Source organism: Pinus tabuliformis, chromosome Q, assembly GCF_031772625.1.
Source record: "Pinus tabuliformis cultivar Carrire ecotype Pingquan chromosome Q, CPIR1, whole genome shotgun sequence".
Lineage (NCBI taxonomy): Eukaryota > Viridiplantae > Streptophyta > Pinopsida > Pinales > Pinaceae > Pinus > Pinus tabuliformis.
In genome coordinates this window covers 559,290,053-559,307,425 of record NC_142296.1, presented here as the reverse complement: position 1 = coordinate 559,307,425, position 17,373 = coordinate 559,290,053, and positions in this window count along the sequence as shown.

The following is a 17,373-nucleotide window of genomic DNA, read 5'->3' as shown; positions in this document are numbered from 1 at the left end:
ATGGTCAATTTGGTGCTTATCATGTTGAGCTTGATACCGAGCTTGAATCTTCTCCAACTTCTCCTGCACTGCCTGGTGAATTACTTGTATCTACTGAATGAACTTTCATGCTTTGTCCCTATCATCTCGTCCATTTCCATCCTCCTCTTTCCCAAAGACCATGTTTAAGGGATTACTAGGTAGAGAGCCAAAACATGTCTCAAGCGGTGAGCTCTATGTAGATGAATGTGTTGCTTGATTTCATGCATGTTGCACATAAGGAAGTTGTTCATCCCACAACTTGGGATGTTTCCTACAATACCCTCACAACAAGTTTACCACGGTGTGGTTAACAACCTCAGTCTGTGGATGAAATGTCATACTTCTTTTCATCTTGTGTTCCATCATTCTCCACAAGCTACTCCAAAACTCCCCAAGAAAGTGGGATTCTCGATCTGACACAATAGATTTGGGCAACCCAAAATGGACCCAAACATGCTGAAAGAAAAGAAAAGCAGTCTTCTCAGCAGTGACTTGCTTTTTACAAGGCATTAAAATACACATTTTACTAAACCTATCCACAATGACATACAAATAGTCGTGACCTTTCCTAGACATCTATAAACCTCCTAAAAATTCCATGGACACACTTTCCCATGGTCAACTCAGAATAGGGAGTGGTGTGTAGAGCCCAAGTTTTCTATTAGAGGGCTTTGAAATAGAACACAACACACAACCCTTTACAAAGCGAGTCACAATGTTTTTCATATGAGGCCAAAAACAAAACCTCTGCAAATGACATAAAGTTTTCTCAATTCCAAAATGACCAGACACTAAAGAGGTATGAGACTTTCGGATTACATGAACCCTTTCATTACTGGGTATACATAGTTTTCAAAGGTGGTACAATAGATTTCCCTGCAAGTAATAATTGTCCACCTACGATCCATGAGTCAGTTTTGCATAGATTTCTTTAAAATCATTATCGTTAGCATATTGTTCAACATAAATTTCTAACGACAAAGAAACATTTTTCAAAACTACAGATGCAAAAATAGGAGAGCAAGAAAGCATATTTGCTACTTTGTTGTTGGTTCTCTTCTTATATTTTATTACCAAATGAAATTGTTTGATGAATCCCGTCCATCTAAAGTGGCGGGCTTGTTGAAGCTTGGTCTGAGACTGAAGATACTACAAGGGCTGATGATATGTGTGGATGATGGTATCCTTTCTAGTCGGATAGTGTTTCCACTTCTTTACACTTTGTATTAAGGCATACAACTCCCGGTCATATGTAGGATAAGCCACATTAGCTTGGGAGAAAGTCTCGGAGTGGTAAAAAACAAGTTTTCTTTGTGACATCAATACAACACCCATGGAATATCTGCTGGTATCTGTTTCAATTTCAAAAGGTTGTTGAAGGTCTGGTAAGGCTAGCACTGGGGCCATGCTGATCTTATTTTTCAGTGTCTCGAAGGATTTCTATTGTTTTCGTCCCCACTGAAAGGCCTATTTCACACTAGTCAAGGCATGCAAGGGGGCTCCGATAATGGAAAAGTTCGCTATGAACCTTCTCCAATACTGCACCACACCCAAAAAACTTCGGACTTCTGTGACATTCGTGGGCTCAGGCCACTTCATTATTTCCTCCACTTTAGAGGGATCTATCCTTAATTTCCCATTACCAACAATATGGCCTAAATAAATCAGAGAAGTCTTTCCAAACTCACACTTTGACAATTTCAAATATAATTTCTCTTTCTTCAAAACATCAAGCACTTTCTTTATGTGACACATGTGTTCCTCCCATGTCCTATTGTACACAAGAATATCATCCAGATACACAAGAGCAAAATGATCAAGAAATGGTTGAAATAAGTCATTCATTATCCTCATAGATGTGGTTGGATCATTGTATAGTCTAAATGGCATCACCATCCATTCGAACAACCCCTGCTTGGTTTTGAACGCAGTTTTCTAGACATCCTACTCTGCAATTCTAACATGGTGATAACCACTATGCAAATCCAACTTGGAAAAATAAACAACATTTTTTAATTGATCTAACAATTCATCAATGCGAGGGAGAAGGTATTGATTCTTCATGTGATCTTGTTCAGTGCCCTGTAATCCACGCACATTCTCCATGTGTCGTCTTTCTTAGGCACCAACACCATTGGTGAGTCACAAGGAGAAGAAATTGGTCTGACGACTTCCTGATTTAACAGTTCTTGCACTTATTTCTTGATCTCCTCCATCTTGATAGAAGCCATCCTGTACATGCCAACATTTGGTAAAGGGGCATCCTACTACAAATGGATCTCATGTTCGATTTCCCTTTTAGGGGGCAATCCTCTCAGTTCCTGAAACAATTCATCATAGTCAAAAACGATTTCGAATAATTCCTTCTTATGATCAGGATCACAACCTCTAAAAGTGTCATCTGTGTTGTCTTCTTTCGGCCTCACAACCATGAGCATGCACCCTTTACTGAAATTAACCAGTATTTTAATATGTCCTGCACTAACAAGGCTAACACTAACTTTTGTATGATGAGCTCTGACTATATACTCTACCCCATCCTTGGTGAGGTGGTATTTGTTTTCATGCCGAAAGAAAGTGACCTTTCTATCATATAAATATGGGCTTCCCAAGATGATTCGACAGATGTCCAAAGGTACTACATTTAACTCTACCTCATCAACTAAATTAGAAGCAATTACAAATGTATCCCCACACTGCTTGGTGACCCACAATTTGGCTTTAATGCTTACCCAGCCAAGCAGGTATGGACTCGGATGAGGTTTAGTTTCAAAGCCTAGCCTTTTCACTAAGGACTCTGAGATTAAGTTTGCTTGGGAACCTGAATCAAACAGAGTTTCCACCTTTGTGTGCTTTATGACAACTCTAATGTGGAACAACTCAATTCTCTTTTTCTCACAACTCACAGGCTCATTCAAATAACTAGTGCTTACAACCAAAAGTGAAGTATAATTAATTGAAAGAGTACCTCTTGCACCCATGGTTGTGATCAATGTTTCATTGCCAGAATCCAATCCAAGGTCCTGCGTTGTTTCCACTATCATCTGCTTCCCCTTTCCATTGAATCTCTTTGATCTTAGTTCTAGATGCATCTTCTAGAAGTGGTCCTCATCATGCCTATCCTTCTTGCAGTGAGTACATGATGGTGTTGCTCCACCCCCCTTCTTGGCAACGACGATCTTCTTATCCTTCCCTTTTCCTTTCTTTTGGAATTTTCCATGCTCAAGTTTGAATGTCATCTTCTTGGTTTGGTCATCTCAATCATTCTTGCCTCGGATTTCAATATGTGTAGCTTTAAAGTTGTCCATATCAATTGAAGTAGGCACGAACAGTGATAACGAGTGTTTGATGTAACTATGTAGTGCACCTATGTACTTAGTTACAGTTTCAGGCACATCTAATGAGATGCCCAGATTTAGTGCTTCTTTCCGAAATTCCTCCATGAAGCTTTGTACATTATGGCCCTTACCTTGCCTTAAATATTTCCAGACCATAAGTGCCTTTTGATTATAACCTAGAGGGTAGAACTGATCCTTTAATGCATAAATAAAACTAGACCAAGAGGGCAGAATGTTACTTGACTTTGTGCTACCCTTCTGTAACTTTCTCTCCCACCAAACGAGAGTAGTGTCGTTGAGCCAAAGAGATTCTAACTAGACTTTCAACTCATCTTCTTCGATCTACTGGATTTGGCAGTAAACCTCTATCTGTGTGATCTAGTTATTGAGTTTTTCTGCACTACATTCTCCATTGTACATGGGCAAGTCAAACTTCACATCTAACTTGAAAAACATTTTCGTAGAGGTCTGTTTGGAATTTCTATGTGAGTGATGAGAACTATTGCTAGAAGAATGAGAGGGAGGAGGATCTTCTCCATCACCTTCCTGATTTGCTGATCTATGATCATTGACATCCTTCTTCTCATGCCCAAGTGCCTTCTCATACTCTGCAAACAGTTGGTCCAATTTTCCTGCCATATTGTAGAATACCTTTTGGAAATTTTGTTTTTCTTCCCAACAAGCTTCTTAATTGGCCATGTTTTTTATTCGTTGTGAATTTCCTGCTTCGAGATCAAAGGAATTAAGAATTTCTTCTCCTCTTCACAACTTGTTCTCGGTTAGCATAAACTCATGCAATTCACATCTACAAAGACCTCCTCTGATACCAAACTTGATCCAATATATTTTACTTATAGGTGCATCAGAATTACATCTAACAGAGTTAATTAACCATGGAACTTAAAAGCACATAAACAATGTGGAAATAATTAGAAGAACACAAAAACCATGACACAATGATTTGATTATGGAGTTCATCCAATTTGGACTACGTCTCCGGGCCCTGCTCAATAGTGGGGAGACCTTCTTTTTTAGTGGCATAAAAGAGATAAAAGTACATCAACAAGTAATTTCAACCCTTATACCTCCAAGCTGATAGATGGGAAGAGAATGGAGAGCCCAGCTTTGAAAACAGACAGAACCACTGAACTCCTGGTGAAAAATAGTGCAAAAACGCCTATCCAAACTCTCAATTTGGATAATTGTGCCTTCTGTAACCTTCTCGGAACCTCCCTGCTACTCAAGGCAAGGTTTCGGCCTATTGCTAGGGTCAGGGTCCGTTGTATGCAGTAAATTCTATGTATTCGGCAAGTCCTCTCCCACCTTTCTCCGACACAACAGTCATATATATAAGATCATGGCGGCATCCCCCAAAATCAGGGCAGTTCCAACATAATACCCAAGGTTAGCAGGCAAAAGGATTCATGACAACAACCCTTCCACAATAGAAAATCCAATGTCTAATAAAACAACTCATTACAACAACACATGGGTATTGGCGACGGGTTTATCGGTTGTTGCAACTTATCGATGGACAATCTAAGCTTACACACAGGTATCCTACAATATCTATGCATTTGATAGGATTATTCACCATATGCCATAATTTATCTCGTCCGACTCTCCCATCGCACTATCGCAATCAGCGTGAAACCCTTAGCACACTAATATAGCACACTACAACATTTTTGGATCCACCGAGTGTATTAAGCACAATATATAGTATATTGGGTTCGGGCCCGTTATCGCAGTATCGCAATTGGCATCCATCGCGAAATCACAATCGACACTTTTCCCCCAAACCACATTGTAAGCACTAGCCTTTATGTATATCGCATCGCAACTAAGTCCTGTCGGGGCCGATTCGTAACTCCTCCGACCTGTGATATGCGATATCACAATCGTAGCCGGGAATGCCAGGGGCCGATTCTTCCTTAAGCGCTCCTCCTTTTCACTAATATGCAATATGCGGGGTCCAATGGCATCTTGTCATGTGGCGCTCCCTTATTCACTGAAACTATGCCATGTCATCTTCTCCTTGCTACCTGGACAAGTCAAACTCAAACTTTGACTTGATATAACTTTTTCATCTAGACTCGGATTTGAGTGTCATTCACACCATTGGAATCAAGATGACGAGAACTTCGATATGATGCTAAGCTTATCTAGATTCTTCCACTTTGATTTTTGAGCCTTTTGTCATGCCACTAGTACTTTTTTGAAGATCCACCTGGATCACCTTTTCACGTGATGGAGAAGAATAGGATATTCTTACCCATGATTCTAAAGTAGATTTTATTAATTTAAATTTTTACTCCCAAATGTAGATAAGGAATATTATGATGCATTTTTTCCAAGATTCAACTATTATGCCAAAAACCTTAAAAATTTTCTACCAAAGAATATTATAATATAATTAAAGAGGCCCATAATGATAAGGAGAAACTTGGGTTTGAGGGGAAATTGGTTTATAATAAAATGTTGTTGATGGAATGATATAAAACTTGATAATATCATTTAAAAGGATATTATCACTTTCCACAAGAAATATATCCAATCTAGTAGTTATATGTCTAGAGCCAATTATTTGATTGGTCCATCTATATTTCCTTGAGATATTTTAATATCAATCATATCCCATTCAAAAATCATCTCCTCCATCCTTCATTATATAACTGTCTAATAATAATTCCTTCTCTTTTCTATTTTTTTAAGCATCACCTACAATGATGTTATTGCTTGCATACTTTGAATATTTTGATGATATAAGAGACCTCCAATAATTCTCCTTTTCCATATACGATACAACCATATGTAGATTAAAAATATTGATATTCTTACCAAGTTTATGATGAGTAAAACTAAATAGTATCTAGTGCTTTGTATTATGGATAAAATAAAGTGAAAACTAGGGTTTTTACATAGAGAGCATAATCCCCTAGAAGCTCCTCTTGAACTCACACCAATACATCTTGACAAGATCGCGATTGCTACTTGAAAATATTCAAGCCTCTAAAAGCCTCCATTTTGGTCTCCTAAAAGAGAAGGATGGCAAGTTATTATATTCTAATTAAATAACTTAGAGTTATTATTTATTTATGCTACCAATATCTATATATCTCTAAGAGGCAATTATCATTATATTTATATGGGTTTTTTACTACCACATTTTGATTATTCACTAATTCCAATGGTTTTAATATATCTTGTTCAAATTGATAGGGATTCATCTGAGGTCAGTTGGGTCGCCATCATCTTTGTCACTTTTAAATATTTCTTTCCATTTTTCCTTTGTTATCTTATTACCTACTCTCTTAGAAATATTTTCTTCTAGGCCCTGTTCTTAATTTTTCTCTTCCTTAGCTAATGTTTGTGCTTTGTTCCTTGTATTAATGACGAATGAAAGAAGAGGTTGATTAGGGATCTTATCAATCTCTTGTAATGTATCGAAAACCCTACCTTCATCTTCTAAAGGGGGTACCTTTGTGATATGAACTAGTGGTATTTCCATCATTGTTATGGCTACTACATTACGTGCCAAGTAGGTATTTTAATTGTATCTAGAAAAGGGATACACTCATCATAAGAAAAAATTTCAAACCTGTTCGGATGAAAAAGAAGCCTTCCACCCCTTATCTAATTTAGTGATTTTGGAAGTTGATATAAATGCAATATTTGTGGGTTTTCTTTAACTATTATATAATACCAAGGATACTTGAACCTATATGGAGCTGAAGGGCCTACCACTTAAGCATGAAGATTAATTTTTTACTTGATATTTGGCCCTATTTTCCTCTTGATCATTTTCCACTATTCTTCTTTGTCAAGCACAAGTTGTGAGATTTGGGTGTTCTTCTTATAATCCTTGGTAAATTTCTTGTACTCATGAAATGTTTTTTATTTAAAGGGAAGATGCTCATAATGTAAGGATTGTTCATGTTTTTAGTTATCTAGGGTTAGTGGGATAGATTCTAGAATCCATTCTTCTAGATCTAGCTCTATATATTCATGCAATGATAAACATAATTTCCTTTGGCTTCACCTTGCTTATTAAATTCCTAAGATCATTCCAAAAAATGCTTAGAGTTTCAACATGATTAGGATTGAATTCTAGAGTCTAATGATTTATATACATTATCAAATATCCAAATAAGAAAGGTACATTTATGAATATTAAGTCCCTATCCTCCTTAGCTTTGAATAGGAAGGAATAATACCCACTTCCAAACTTGTGAAACACAAATTTTGTGAGGATATAAAGGAGAAGTGCTATCATCATAATGGGTTTGATACACTACTTATTTCCATTCATGATGGTAAGAAAATATCATGAGGATAATCTATGGTTCCCCACAAGATTTGAAAGAAAACCCTCCTACCAATTTGTCCAAAGTGAAACTAAACCAAAGGAACAAAAAAATGGACATCTCAAATGACCAAAATCACTTCTAGGCTCCACATGTAACTTAATATCAGTATGCCTTATTATCGCAAGTATTGGGGAGGACAATTTGTCTTCCTATACTGATAACATCACTTAGACATTTTGTATTTTGGTTTTGAACTCTGTAATTTTTTACTTACTCATAGCTAGTGCCACCATAGTATTATAACTTTCTATGTATCCTCACAATTCATTTGAATTGGCATATATATCCTCTCCTTAAAAGAAAAAAGAGTTGCTAGGTGGAATTATCCTTGTAACTTTCATCAAAATTCTTAAGGTTCTGGAAACATTTCGAAATAAAGGGAACACCATCGTTTTGTTTCTATTTGGTATTGAGATTATAAGGATGTAAGAATATAGATTTTCATGGCTCTTATATGGATTTGCTTTAACTTCCCTCTACACCTTGAATTTCACAACCTACTATGCCTTTTATTTCTCTTAAACCATGAGGGTTCTCTTAGACTTTCTTGATTTCTCTTTCTCAACCTCCTATTGTTATGAATGGTACAATAGTTTTTGAGTTTACTTACACTAGAAAAACATGACAATGCCTTCCAAATAAGAAATTTAGGTTTCATAAACACCAAATTAACTAAGTATGAAATGAAAGTGGGACATACCTAGTTTATGAACAAGAAACTAGTTAATAATTAGACCCACATGGGACACTATAATTCTCGTAGTATTTAAATTGAGAAATGGAGTGTTTAAAATTTATTTTTTCTAAAATTCTTCCAATCTATCATATGTTGACTCATTTGTAAAATCAAGCAACACTATGAGAAAACTGAATCTACATGTTGATATTCTAGAACCACTGACATTGTAGATATTCAATTTTTGGTGCCATGTCTTCATTATATTCGATTTGCATAGTACAAATATCTAATTGATATTGTTTTCATTATGGATATCTAATTTTCTTCAACAAGGGGTGAAATATTATAATGCAATAAAAAGAAAAATGCATGTTAAAAAAAAAGTGGAGATTTGGAAAGAGAATAAGAATACCAAGTGAATATCTAGATAAGGTAAGGCCATATATTGAAAATTTGCAACATTCTAAATTATAGTTTGCAAAATCATTACATATCTTCACAAATATCATCAAGATCTTTTTCCATTCATTTTCCAAAAGAGGAAGGTGATTTGGAGACTGCCTTGGGTCACTATAATCACTTGAGTGAAGAAATAAGAGTGTGAATCACAATGATTGAAATTTATAAGTACCTTTCCCACAGCGAGAATATGGGAAACTAGTAAGGACTTAATCATTACCAAACAATGAGCCAATTTTTGATGGCCATTTTTCATTCTTGCAACAAATTTTAATCATTATAATAACAACAGGAGGTCTCAATAAACATCATTTCTGGTACAGTCACACTATTGATATTTTAACAATCATTAAAATTTTGACAATAGTTAGGGATATGTGTCATCAAAGACAGAAGGAGTTTCTTGATGGAATATCTCATTAGCTTTGTAACCCCAATAATCATCATTCCAATTGTTTCAATACCGATAAAAGGATAGTTTCTTTACATTATAAGACTAAAGAAATATGGTGTTTGTCAACTGACGCCATCATATATCCTTCAACAAAATTTCCATACCACTCACACTTTCCGTTCGACAGTTTGACGTTTTTGTTTGTCAAAATGCCAATAGAAGTGAGCATCAGTCAAATAACACCATGAGATACCCTTCGACATACTTTTCGTACCCTCCATGTTTTCCTTTCAATGGTTGGAGGATTGTATCTCCTCGTAAGTCTGTTGATATTTTTTGTCAGAAGAATGAGGTTGACTATTGTAACTATATATATATAAACATTGCCTATCTATAACTATATAAGGGAACTCACCTCTGGCTCAATTAAAACAATTGTCACCTTGCAAATTGATTAACATATTGCATTGTAGACTGGCTTGTTAACCGAGTTCTAATATTAAAGAATTCAAACCTAGAAATGCATCCTACAAAAAAAAAAATGGAAAGAAGAATTAGAGTAAATGATCAAAGGAAAATTAAACTCCTGAGTCTTGGATATATGAAAATGAGCCTTTGTTTTGTTAGAAAAATACTGAGATGGGGGGGGGGGGGGGGTGAGGTGAATCAGTATTTTAAACTATTTCAACTTTTATTTTCTCATTCATATTTTTGTACGTGATTGTTATGAAGTAAACCTACGTATGTACGCGACTGTAATGAAGATAAGTAGCGTATATCCAATTCACTAACTATTTTAGTTAATTAATAATTTGTTTAAATTGAACCAGTATATCAGTAATTCAATAAACATTAATTAAACAATAATCATGTGCAGTAAGAACATAATAAGTCATCGTGCACAAGAAACACATGAACACCAGGGTTTTAGGGTGGAAACCCAGTGTGGGAAAAAACCACCATTGTTGTTGTCTCTGTCTTCTTCCTTTATTATAAAGAGAAATTTATTACAATGCTTGTACTGGCACATACTCATACCAGTATACAGGTACCCACCTGTAGAAGGATACAACCTTCTCTCATTTTCTAGATTCTACTGGAAGGGAGCTACAACCCCCTTATCTTCTATTATTTTTGGATCAGTTTTCACAATATTTCAAACTAGATCCATTCCAAATATCATACAAGAATACTGAAAAAAACATTGTATCGAATCATTGAACAAAATTCATCATAAACTAAAATAATGAATCTCAAACAACCAATGCAACTAGATTATTTCAATTTACTATATATTCTTCATAAAAATGTCAGACCACCTACTATTCATCACAGAAACAAGATCTTGTCACTAAAAACCTTGGTCATCCTTATATCAAAATATATACGCTACTATTATGAGACATACTTGTGTATAGACATGCTTTCTCTTTAGCTAAACCATGTATAGATCTAAAAGCATTGAACCTAGAAACTGAATCACTACACTACTGAAATCAATCATTGAAATGCATACTGACCTTATCATAGATCTCTGAACCAAATGTAAATCATCTCATAAAAACATCATTCATAACATAATCAGATCAAAATCAATCAGCACTCTCAAACATAGATCATCATGGAAGACTTCATCGACAGACAACATCAAACACAGTAAGATTGATCAAACATCATATATAGCAAATCCCTAGCATATGTATGCTACCCTTAGAAGACACTTCCATGTATGTACGTGCCTTTCAAGAAGCGTACCTGCATACAGATATGTCCATACTGCAGAATTGATATGCAACTACCCAAGCAACTGTTCCACATATGTATGTGATCTTTCTGAAGAAAAATAGTGTATAGATCTATAACTACTGAAAAATACCTTCGTTGCACAATAGATCATCAATCAAATCCAAATCTTGGCACATACTGTAAAAGAAAAACATAATCATCACAAATATATCAACCCATAAGCAGATTATTCAATGTGTAGTCATTTTAGATCTATAAGGTTTGATCCATCATCACATTCCCAGGTGCACACTTATTTCATATCAAACAATTCATTAATAAAAAAATATTGCACACTTAGCACTTTGATCTCCATCTCCCTATATAGCTTAGGCCTTAGCCAATACCTTAGGCCAATTCTGCATTTATGCTGATGGTATTCTTTGAGAGAATAAAATATTTGTTTTTGCACTCATTACTATGGGTCAATACCATAGTAAATACCCCTAGTGTTTAGAATACCATGGTGCGGAAACCGTACATGAATTTTATTTACCATATCCATGTATGTACGTGGCCTCTAGTCATAGGACCCATGCATACTTCTTGAAGTAATATCTTTATCATTCCTTTGTCTCTGAACTGATATTATTTTGTCCAAACTATATTTCATATCTGTACTAGCCTGGATACTTATCCCGCTATTATCATGTTGACATATTTATTAAGTAGGTTTAACATCAAGGACAACACATTTGTCATAATTCCAACATGTTTAATATTTTATACATAATTTTACCTCTTTCTTACAGGGGATGAGAGAGATGTATGACCAAAACCTCCCTAGAAAAGAAAGGTGTCCCATGTCTTACTCTATTTTCTCAATTCAACCTCCACAAAAAAATTAATAACCCCATGATGAAACATGCTAGTCTCCACATGTTTAGGTAAATCCTAAACATTCTTGGCCATCTTGGTTAAACTTTTTAACAAATAAAACAAGATTTCATCTTTCACTTATCTCTAAAACATAGAAAGAACCTCATGTGATACTTGAAGGTCACAGCGTAGCTTACGTTGCATGTAATTTATTTTTGGACCAGATACAGAGCTTTGTGCCATTCTTCTTTCACCCATGCATGAGGAATTCATTTTCTCCATTTTATATTCTACTACTCAAGTATTAGGAATTGGTTATAATGAAATTACTTTATAGTATTTTTGAACCAGCATTCCCCTATTTGAGGGAGATTTGTTCATTGTGTAATTAAATCTTCAGAGATAAATAATTCTAGTTAATTAAAATTGGCCATAGTCCCATTGAAATTATTCGTGAAAACCCTAGTGATCTTAATGTTACGTCCCTAGATTTTTTCACAGAATGGAAACCATTCAACCTCAAAAAATTTACTGCCCTATGAATACTTGTTAAGAAAATAAAGACTACTAGGTTTGAACTAAGGCACTGAAGGTTTTGGCATATTGCCTATTGTGCAGGGAGAGCAATCAAATCTCAATTCTCTATCTCTATAAAAGGCTCAACAAGAAGGGTGCTGAATTGCAAGAAAATGATATGATTTTTGTTATGATTTTTTATGGTAGGGATTTCAAATCCTACCAATGCATGGAGCGACCACACATGTGTGACTCACGATGATTAGATAGGGTGGCGATGAAAAAGTATGGAGGACTATGAGTATGGAAATTAATATAACTATCACACTCTTCATAAATTAGTCGGTGAAAATGCAACTAGACCTAGACCTAACCTAACTAGCTGGAAGGCCAGGGCTAAGGTGTAATGAAATTTCTAATGTAGCCACCATAATTCCTGACCTTCAAACAAAAAGATATGAGAAATTAAGATCAGTATAACACAATGCAAAATAGAAAAGATAAGAACTTGAATAACTTGCACAATGTATTGGTTTGAGCTAGCCTTGAACTTTACCTTGTTGATTGAAATGTCGATCATACAAACCTTGAAGGCTACTTGCAAATGCACATTAACCGTCTTTTCAATTTTTGAAAACATTAGGAAAGATCAAAACTTATTATTAGCATTGGAGCTTTCCAAGTAGGATTTCTCTAACCATTCAACAATTGGATCTTGATATTAAAAACACCCAATTTGAAAGCCCTGAGACTCATGAGAAGATAAATTTTCAGTTAACACGTTTGAATTACAAATAGAATCTTCGGTATTATGATTGGATTGGTTGACTAACATATAAGATTCTCGGTTCCCTATTGGTTCCATTTGTATCCAATTACATGGAAAACCAACATTATGCAAGTTTAGGGCATTGAAAACAATTGTTGACACTGTAAATCCAAGAAACAATTAGGATACTAAGTTGACAATAGATTAGGAACATGTGTCAAATCAAACCTAGTATTTATGACTACACGATGTTTTTGGTTCGTAGAATGAATCAAGAATTTGTTAGCACTCCAGAAGAGAAAATGTGTTAGAAAGATTATTAACTTCAAAACATGTAGAAGGGGGGAAATATAATCGATATCAGAAGGGTCTAACAGAGAGAAACCCTCCAAACCAAAATGAACTTCATCTTGATAATCAGAATGACAAGATTTGAAACCATAAGGATTCGTGAAAGATTTGTTCTCCAACCCTTGGTCTAATACAAGGGATTCACGTGGAAATGGAACAACCAAAAAAGAAACTATTATCTAATAAAAAATCCTATCTTGAGGATTAGGAAGAATTCATACCCATTGGATGAATATTAAGGAAAGAATTATGCATGAAACTCTATATCCAACTTATTTTAGAGGTCTCAGCAGGATTCCAAGAAACTGACATAACCATTAGTAGAGGCTAAAGTGTCTCGACTTCCTAACAAGTCTATGAACTTTTTGATGGTGCATCATCAAATTTGGGTGGCCTAGAAAAGTTGACATTTAGACATGTACCACTATCATCAAATGTATCAATGTAAACATTTTTAGTGCCACTAGTTTGATCATATTTAAGATTAGGAATATTAGACTCTTGATGGATAGAGGATTTAAATGCATCGATCATAAAAATCTCTTTATCACATGAAATTGGAACATCTTCCTCCCGACTTGAAAATATTTAAATTTGAACATATCATGCATCATAGATTCAAACTTTTCATCCTCTGATTGTAGGATCACACCATCTTGTACTTGATTGCAACCACGATCAACCGAGTAAATATATAAAGGATTTAGAGGGTATTCTAGTATAAAAAACTTATCAAACATATCTAGGTATGATGAATAATGTGTTGGAGGTGAGGACGGATGAAAAGACTTAGGAGGAGGAGCACTAGTTGTAACTAAATCAGATTCAACTTGCAAGAATAAAGGATCAATATCATTATCATCTGTATAATAGTCAAATATAGGCATACCAATGTGACATTCAGATTGAATTTTCTTTTCTTTGAAAATATGTACCAAAGATTAAAAAACTTGACTACTTACCTCTTCAAATTTGTCATTTGAAGATGTATGAATTAGAGGAATTTCAGGATCATTTTGAACTTAACGAGCATCCCAAACCATAAATGGAGATTGTATACTATGAGAAACAGGTTCTAAATCGATACCTTGCAAATCTAAGTGCTCGTAAGAAGGAAATATATTATATGATTTACTTGGGCACTCATCACCATATGTATTAAAGGAAATGTGGATGTCAAGGTGATGGTTTTCTAAAGTCTCAACTTGATTGTAGGGCTTAGAATCATTTGAAATTTTATCAAGATTACAAGATCAATGATCAGCTACAAATGCAAGATTATCATCTTGAAATAGGGAAGAAAGATAGGACACATCTTCAACACTTTGATCATATACATGTGAAATGAAACTACCTTGTTCTTGATTGTTGCTTGAAACAATAGGTTGAACATCAGTAAGAGTTAAATTAGGTTGAACAAGCAGACTAAGGAACAAGGAATCAGGAAAGATGGATGGTAGAGGTTGAATGGTATCCCTTCAGGAAATCATACTTTCAATCAAATTAGATTTAACATTAAAACTATGAGCATTAATATCATCTTGAAAATTCAGGGGATTAGTCTTCACCTTAGGCTTCATGAACTATTCCAAGGTTTCCTCCATTGTGTCTAAATCATGGTGGGTAGCTAAAGGTGGAGAAGATGGATCAACCATTTGATCACCATATTTCCCAACATCAACATCATCACCATGAGGCACCAAAATTGGTACTAGAAAAGGAGGAGGACAAGGAACAAGAGGAATACTAGGCTCCTCCTCAAAATATTGAGGTGTATCATGATTTGCAAAATTTGGGGGAGGAGAATCATCTATGGGGTTCATATTCAAAATATCTCAAGGTGAGTAGAATCAAATTATGAAATTTTTCCATAATGAAATCTAAGTCAAACATTCCCTCAGAAAATTCATAGCAAAGATGAAGAAATCGATGAATAAAACAATCTACAGAATCTCCTGAATTCATTCTAAGATGATCGATTCTATCACATACATCTTGATAATCATATTTGTTAAAGGCTTCATGAATCTCCTTAAAGAGTTTCTCAAACAAATGGATAGAGGCCTCAGGTAATGCATGACACCATTTCTTGACTTGACCAACAAATGTGAGGGTGAAAAATCTGGCCATGAAATCCTTACAATGTATTCCATTGAAAAGACAAAAATGAGAAAATTGAAACATATGTTCAAGAAAAATTAGTCCACCCTCGCCATAGAACTTAAATTGAGACAAGTTATGAGAAATTTATGCAGGAGAGGTAAGATCAAGATCCTTGGAAAAAATCTCAGGATTATGATTTGGGAAAGATACATTTAAGATAAGAGATTCAAAATAGATTGAACATGCACAACTTGTCATATTTACCTCCTTCTAGGCCTATAATGTTGACATTACTGTAAATCTACCACCATACAGGGGGTCTCCCCAATGTGAAGTTCCAATTACACATCACACCTTTTGGAGTAGCCCCATCCATAGTATAGTCCCGACCACCATAACTCAAGCTTTTCCTTGGTTTCAATGGATAACATAAGAGGTTATCCACATAACCTTTGAACAAACAAGTAGGTTGACATTGTGAAACACTAATTGCAATGTGTAAGAGGAGGCATTCATGAAAGAGGAGACAAGAGTGAGTCTCTAGAAGGAAATTAGTAGTACTATCCTAAGAGAGGAAAAAAGAGCAAGGATATATTTGTTAGTTATCCAGAGAAATATTTCACATATACATAATGATAATTAAAGTGAATACAACACACATTTAATAAGATAAGTTCCAAATCCAATGAAGTAGTTTAATTTCCTTAGTACATATGAACATAACATATACCACAAACATGTAAAGGATATCCTTACAACTTTCATAATACATGCATGAAAATGTGTTGGGTTAGCCAGCTTCTGCTTATTAGTTGAAATATCCAAGTACACAGTTACAATGGTGAGACATTAGTTCCAATAGTGGAACATTAAGTCACTTATTGATTCTCCAAGGATAGCCCTCCAAAACCCAAGCCTCCAAAATCCCTTTACTTTAGTTATGCGGTTGTATTTATAATAAGAGGAATGACCTTCCAATCCCCAATCACTCTTGATTTACCCTCATGACCCTTGAACTGCTAAACGATCCTTGAACTTTTATTTGACTCCTTTTCTCACATGTGACTTTACATATTCAACATATGACCCTTGGACTTCCATACAATTACATTTTTTCATTTTCATTTTTATAATACATGACTACATTCCATAAATGATGTGGCAAGACACATTTACACATATGAAATTGTGATGACACTTTCATAGGCCATGACCTTGCATTTATGACATAGAACTTCATGATGATGTGGAAATTACAAGCTACTCTCTTTGCTACTATATCTTTCATTCTTCATGATAGATCTGCTTGTTCTGCATTTTTCAGCCCCTAAAGGGTCTAGGATCAACATTGGTACCTTTTGAGTTATCATGCAATGTATTCATTCTATCATGGTCTAGGATCTACTCCGTGTCTTCTTAGTAGTTCTCCTTTGTGTTCCAACTTTGTAAGTTCTTCTATGTTCCTTTTCCTTGACATATTCCTTGAGAATTACCTTGTCATGCTAAGATGGTACACCTACCAATGAAGATCACTCATGAAAAGGGAAAATTAGTCTTGTAATCATCTATTCTATTCCTACTTTGCTTAGTTAAGAAAATTCTTGTGATGGGCATGTGTGAGGATTGAAAGAGGAAGGCTTGTTAAGGATGGAATAGCTGAGCTCAACAATCACTAAGGAATGCATAACTATCAATTGAAATTGTGCCCTGCACTATAAGGAGGGACTCTTCAAGGTCCAACACAGTGGAAAAGTGCAAGAGATAGTGTG